Raw genomic sequence first — 7,870 nt, 5'->3', positions numbered from 1 at the left:
AGTGATTTGATTTTGATTTGATTTGATTTATGATCCTGTCGTTGCTTATTGTGTGGATGCTTTAAGCATCCACACTATTGAGTTCCTGTTTCTCTTTATTCTTTATTATTGTGTGGATGCTTTAAGCATCCACACTATTGAGTTCCTGTTTCTCTTTATTCTTTATTATTATTATTCTTCAAGTTGCTTCCGTACACTTTTCGCCGTAGAACTACTTCCACAATTTTCAGCCGATTTTCACCGTTCAAATTTTAAACTATTCTGCTATTTTTGCTCTTTCCGGCTATGACTTTTGCTATTTTTTGCTATTATACTTTTTAAAATATTAAGCTTTTTTCCTTTAATTTGTCCCATTGAAATGAATGGGAAACTTCTGCAATTCTGCTAAAATTTGCTTGTTTTTGAAACTTAACTACTTCCTCATACTTTCACCTAGAACAACCATTCAAATTTTAAAATGTTCACAAATTATTGGGCTATTCAGGTATGATTCAGCTTTTTCAAATCTTTTACTGTTTTACTTTTATGCCTCTTAAAGTTTTGAGTTGCAAAATTGTGATTTTTCACAAAATACATGTGTTGTTATGGTTGCTATGCTCTTGGCTTCCAGTGTGCCACTGAAGGTTTTGCAATTTTCACTTCATGTCCGAACAACTTCCTGCTACTTGCTCAATTTTCACTCAACTTCCACAAATTATACATCAAAACGTAGGTATTTTTGCTGGCTTTCAGAAAATGTCACCATCATTGTTGTGGGATTTATAGAATTTTGGCAAATCTCCTCAGACTAACACAAGGTCAGAAAACTCTCCATATAAAGTCAATGGAGAGTTTGTTCAAAATCACCGCTGCATTTCTGTAATGAGAGGCATATTCGAATCGTCATATCTCCTTAACGAAGCAAAGTTAAGACATGAGGCTTGTCCCGGTATATCTTCAGACACTCGTGACGCTCACAATTCAAGAATTATTTTCTCACCTATTACCGTTCTGAAATGAGTTGGACTTGTTTGAGGGTAGGAAATTTGTCCTTCGCTCAGATTTCTTCAGATTTCAAACTGTGGAAATGAACCACTTTTTTCTCTCGTCATAACTTTTCGTTGGATTTCCACAGAGACCTGAAAATTTCCATGATTGTTCACCAAACCCTGCTGTCTCTTACGGTGAAAGAATGATATCGATACTCCAAATAGATTTAGAGTTAGAAAGTGTTGTTTGAAGGCGAGTCAAGGCAGTTTTTGCTTCGCTCTACTCAGTTATGGTGCATTAGAAGTCAAATATCTTTAATAATTCACATTTTAATGATAAATTGTCAACACTGGAAGATTCCCCCATCTCTTCTGAACAAAACGGTGTAAGAATGACCGCTCTAGCCCCTACGGTTAGGAAATTATTTTCATTTGTTTGAGGGGAGTCCTCACTATGAGAAATAGGCTGCAATAATCCTGTGCCTCTCTGTGCTGCGTGTGTAAAAAGAGGCACATGTTTTGGCGGGAAAAAGTACACAGGCTCTCTGATTGGTGGATTCAAATTCAGCAGCTCCCAGGCTGACCTAGAAACTTACTTCTCTCTCCCTGTGCATTTTTTTGCTGATTTTTTCATTTAACAAGTATATTTGAGGGACCCTCAGCATGTTCAGCATTTTTTCAGCTGTCCATTTTGCTTTTCCAATTTTTCTGTTTAACTTATTACTATTGTGCTAAATAATACTATTTCTGCTATTTTATAAGATTTGTGCCTAATATAGTATTTCTGCTAAATTACAATATTTCTGCTTTTTATACTATTTGTGCTAAAACATAGTATTTCTACTAAATGTAGTATTTCTGCTTTTTATGGGATTTGTGCCTAATATAGTATTTCTGCTTTTTATAGGATTTTTGCTCAAACATAGTATTTCTGCTAAATATAGTGTTTATGCTTAATCATCCTATTTCTGCTTTTCATAGGATTTATGCCTAATATAGTATTTCTGCTAAATTATAGTATTTCTGCTTTTTATAGGATTTGTGCCTAACATAGTATTTCTGCTAAATTATAGTATTTCTGCTTTTTATACTATTTGTTCTAAATTATAGTATTTCTGCTTTTTATAGGATTTGTGCTTAATATAGTATTTCTGCTAAATTATAGTATTTCTGCTTTTTATAGTATTTGTGCTAAAACATAGTATTTCTACTAAATGTAGTATTTATGCTTAATCATAGTATTTCTATATATTTCTGCCAGGTCCCCAGGCAGCCAATCCTCTGTGAGGACTGAGACATTCAAATTTTCAAATCAGGGCCTGCACGGCTTCCCAGCCAATCATATATGTGTCCTGAGGCATTCAAATTTGCATATTGGGGCCTTCATGGCTTCTAAGCCAGCCAATCATATCTGAGGGCTGAGGAATTCAAATCCACAAATCAGGGCCTGCACAGCTTCCCAGCCAGCCAATCATGTATGTGGGCTCCAGGTATTCAAATTTGCATATTGGGGAATTCGTGGCTTCTAAGTCAACAAGTCATCCATGTCATATATCTCTAAAAATTCATATTTTAATGATAAATTGTCAACACTTGAAGATTCCCCCATCTCTTCTGAACAAAACGGTGTAAGAATGACCGCTCTAGCCCCTATGGTTAGGAAATTATGGTCATTTGTTTGAGGGGAATCCTCACTATGTGAAATAAACTGAAAGAAGCAGGTCTATGTCTCTGTGCTGCGTGTGTAAAAAGATGCACCTGTTTTGGCGGGAAAACGTAAACAGCCTCTCTGATTGGTGGATTCAAATTCAGCAGCTCCCAGGCTGACCTAGAAACTTAGTCCTCTCTCCCTGTGTGTGTGTGTGTGTGTGTGTGTGTTTAGTGGGAGAGAGAGGACCCTGCCCTTATTTGATAGCATGTCATTGTAGGATTTAAATTGAACATAGTTAGACTGGTTGACTGGATTAGAGCCTGTGTTTGTGTGTCCCTCTGTGCATTTGTGTTTCAATAAGTTATTACTATTCTGCTAAATCATAGTATTTCTGGTACTTTTTGGTACTTGTGCTAAATACAGTATTTCTGCTAAATCATACTATTTCTGCTTTTCATAGGATTTATGCCTAATATAGTATTTCTGCTAAATTATAGTATTTCTGCTATTTTATAGGATTTGTGCCTAACATAGTATTTCTGCTAAATTATAGTATTTCTGCTTTTTATAGGATTTGTGCTTAATATAGTATTTCTGCTAAATTATAGTTTTTCTTCTTTTTATAGTATTTGTGCTAAAACATAGTATTTCTACTAAATGTAGTATTTATGCTTAATAATAGTATTTCTATATATTTCTGCCAGGTCCCCAGGCAGCCAATCCTCTGTGAGGACTGAGACATTCAAATTTTCAAATCAGGGCCTGCACAGTTTCCCAGCCAATCAAATAAGTGTCCTGAGGCATTCAAATTTGCATATTGGGGCCTTCGTGGCTTCTAAGCCAGCCAATCATATCTGAGGGCTGAGGAATTCAAATCCACAAATCAGGGCCTGCACGGCTTCCCAGCCAGCCAATCACATATGTGGTCTCAGGCATTCAAATTTGCATATTTGGGAATTCGTGGCTTCTAAGTCAACAAGTCATCCATGTCATATATCTCTAAAAATTCATATTTTAATATTAAATTGTCAACACTTGAAGATTCCCCCATCTCTTCTGAACAAAACGGTGTAAGAATGACCGTTCTAGCCCCTACGGTTAGGAAATTACGGTCATTTGTTTGAGGGGAGTCCTAACTATGAGAAATAGGCTGCAATAATCCTGTGCCTCTCTCTGCTGCGTGTGTAAAAAGATGCACCTGTTTTGGCGGGAAAAAGTACACAGGCTCTCTGATTGGTGGATTCAAATTCAGCAGCTCCCAGGCTGACCTAGAAACTTACTTCTCTCTCCCTGTGTGTGTGTGTGTGTGTGTGTGTGTGTGTGTGTGTGTGTGTGTGTGTGTGTGTGTGTGTGTGTGTGTGAGAGAGAGAGAGAGAGAGAGAGAGAGAGAGAGAAAGGCTTTTAATGGGATGATCTCATTCTAAGATTTAAATTCAATATATTTAGACTGGTTGACTGAATTGGATCTTGTGTGTGGGTCTCTCTGTGCATGTGTGTTTCCTCATGTGTACATATTTGTGATTGTGTGGCTGTAATAAATTTTTTTGCAGATTTTTGTCATTTAACAAGTATATTTGAGGGACCCTCAGCATGTTCAGCATTTTTTCAGCTGTCCATTTTGCTTTTCCAATTTTTCTGTTTAACTTATTACTATTGTGCTAAATCATACTATTTCTGCTATTTTATAAGATTTGTGCTTAATATACTATTTCTGCTTTTATAGGATTTGTGCTTAATATAGTATTTCTGCTAAATGTAGTATTTATGCTTAATCATACTATTTCTGCTTTTCATAGTATTTGTGCTTAATATAGTATTTCTGCTAAATTTAGTATTTCTGATTAATTATAGTTTTTCTACTAAATCATAGTACAGTATTTCTGCTTTTTATGGGATTTGTGCTAAAACAAAGTATTTCTACTAAATGTAGTATTTGTGCTTAATCATACCATTTCTGCTTTTTATAGGATTTGTGCTTAATATAGTATTTCTGCTAAATTATAGTATTTCTGCCAAATTATAATATTTGTGCTAAAACATAGTCTCAATTTAAAATTACAATATTCATAGTTCATCACAGTGTCTCTGGTAAATCACAATATTTCTGCTCTGTTGTACTATTTTTCTAAATCATAGTGTTTCTGTAATGTTTAAGTATTTTTGGCTAAATATATTCTTTCTGTTATCTTATACTATTTCTCCTAAATTCTTGTATTTTTGAGAAGTTATCATGTTTCTGGTAAGTTACAATATTTCTGCTAAATTCTGCTATGCTATTGTATTTCTGCCAAGTATTATGTTTCCTCTAAGATATTGCAGTTCTGCTAAGTTATTCCATTTTAGCAAACTTCTTTTGCTTCTGCAAAGTTTTTACAATTTCTGCAACTTTTCAGCTTTTTCAGCTACTTTTTGCATACAGCTTCAGCTTTAAGCATCCACACTGCATTTTCGCAGGAAATGCAAATTTTTCTAGTTATTCTTCAAGTTGCTTCCGTACACTTTTCGCCGTAGAACTACTTCCACAATTTTCAGCCGATTTTCACCGTTCAAATTTTAAACTATTCTGCTATTTTTGCTCTTTCCGGCTATGACTTTTGCTATTTTTTGCTATTATACTTTTTAAAATATTAAGCTTTTTTCCTTTAATTTGTCCCATTGAAATGAATGGGAAACTTCAGCAATTCTGCTAAAATTTGCTTGTTTTTGAAACTTAACTACTTCCTCATACTTTCACCTAGAACAACCATTCAAATTTTAAAATGTTCACAAATTATTGGGCTATTCAGGTATGATTCAGCTTTTTCAAATCTTTTACTGTTTTACTTTTATGCCTCTTAAAGTTTTGAGTTGCAAAATTGTGATTTTTCACAAAATACATGTGTTGTTATGGTTGCTATGCTCTTGGCTTCCAGTGTGCCACTGAAGGTTTTGCAATTTTCACTTCATGTCCGAACAACTTCCTGCTACTTGCTCAATTTTCACTCAACTTCCACAAATTATACATCAAAACGTAGGTATTTTTGCTGGCTTTCAGAAAATGTCACCATCATTGTTGTGGGATTTATAGAATTTTGGCAAATCTCCTCAGACTAACACAAGGTCAGAAAACTCTCCATATAAAGTCAATGGAGAGTTTGTTCAAAATCACCGCTGCATTTCTGTAATGAGAGGCATATTCGAATCGTCATATCTCCTTAACGAAGCAAAGTTAAGACATGAGGCTTGTCCCGGTATATCTTCAGACACTCGTGACGCTCACAATTCAAGAATTATTTTCTCACCTATTACCGTTCTGAAATGAGTTGGACTTGTTTGAGGGTAGGAAATTTGTCCTTCGCTCAGATTTCTTCAGATTTCAAACTGTGGAAATGAACCACTTTTTTCTCTCGTCATAACTTTTTGTTGGATTTCCACAGAGACCTGAAAATTTCCATGATTGTTCACCAAAGCCTGCTGTCTCTTACGGTGAAAGAATGATATCGATACTCCAAATAGATTTAGAGTTAGAAAGCGTTGTTTGAGGGCAAGTCAAGGCAGTTTTTGCTTCGCTCTACTCAGTTATGGTGCATTAGAAGTCAAATATCTTTAATAATTCATATTTTAATGATAAATTGTAAACACTGGAAGATTCCCCCATCTCTTCTGAACAAAACGGTGTAAGAATGACCGCTCTAGCCCCTACGGTTAGGAAATTATTTTCATTTGTTTGAGGTGAGTCCTCACTATGAGAAATAGGCTGCAATAATCCTGTGCCTCTCTGTGCTGCGTGTGTAAAAAGAGGCACATGTTTTGGCGGGAAAAAGTACACAGGCTCTCTGATTGGTGGATTCAAATTCAGCAGCTCCCAGGCTGACCTAGAAACTTACTTCTCTCTCCCTGTGCATTTTTTTGCTGATTTTTTCATTTAACAAGTATATTTGAGGGACCCTCAGCATGTTCAGCATTTTTTCAGCTGTCCATTTTGCTTTTCCAATTTTTCTGTTTAACTTATTACTATTGTGCTAAATAATACTATTTCTGCTATTTTATAAGATTTGTGCCTAATATAGTATTTCTGCTAAATTACAATATTTCTGCTTTTTATACTATTTGTGCTAAAACATAGTATTTCTACTAAATGTAGTATTTATGCTTAATCATACTATTTCTGCTTTTTATGGAATTTGTGCCTAATATAGTATTTCTGCTTTTTATAGGATTTTTGCTCAAACATAGTATTTCTACTAAATGTAGTGTTTATGCTTAATCATCCTATTTCTGCTTTTTATAGGATTTGTGCTTAATATAGTATTTCTGCTAAATTATAGTATTTCTGCTTTTTATAGTATTTGTGCTAAAACATAGTATTTCTACTAAATGTAGTATTTATGCTTAATCATAGTATTTCTATATATTTCTGCCAGGTCCCCAGGCAGCCAATCCTCTGTGAGGACTGAGAAATTCAAATTTTCAAATCAGGGCCTGCACGGCTTCCCAGCCAATCATATATGTGTCCTGAGGCATTCAAATTTGCATATTGGGGCCTTCATGGCTTCTAAGCCAGCCAATCATATCTGAGGGCTGAGGAATTCAAATCCACAAATCAGGGCCTGCACAGCTTCCCAGCCAGCCAATCATGTATGTGGGCTCCAGGTATTCAAATTTGCATATTGGGGAATTCGTGGCTTCTAAGTCAACAAGTCATCCATGTCGTATATCTCTAAAAATTCATATTTTAATGATAAATTGTCAACACTTGAAGATTCCCCCATCTCTTCTGAACAAAACGGTGTAAGAATGACCGCTCTAGCCCCTATGGTTAGGAAATTATGGTCATTTGTTTGAGGGGAATCCTCACTATGTGAAATAAACTGAAAGAAGCAGGTCTATGTCTCTGTGCTGCGTGTGTAAAAAGAGGCACCTGTTTTGGCGGGAAAACGTAAACAGCCTCTCTGATTGGTGGATTCAAATTCAGCAGCTCCCAGGCTGACCTAGAAACTTAGTCCTCTCTCCCTGTGTGTGTGTGTGTGTGTGTGTGTGTGTGTGTGTGTGTGTGTTTAGTGGGAGAGAGAGGACCCTGCCCTTATTTGACAGCATGTCATTGTAGGATTTAAATTGAACATAGTTAGACTGGTTGACTGGATTAGAGCCTGTGTTTGTGTGTCCCTCTGTGCATTTGTGTTTCAATAAGTTATTACTATTCTGCTAAATCATAGTATTTCTGGTACTTTTCGGTACTTGTGCTAAATACAGTATTTCTGCTAAATCATAC

The sequence above is a fragment of the Astatotilapia calliptera genome, chromosome 20, assembly GCF_900246225.1.
Source record: "Astatotilapia calliptera chromosome 20, fAstCal1.2, whole genome shotgun sequence".
Lineage (NCBI taxonomy): Eukaryota > Metazoa > Chordata > Actinopteri > Cichliformes > Cichlidae > Astatotilapia > Astatotilapia calliptera.
The sequence above is the reverse complement of the archived record's forward strand: the minus strand, read 5'-3'. Positions refer to the sequence as shown.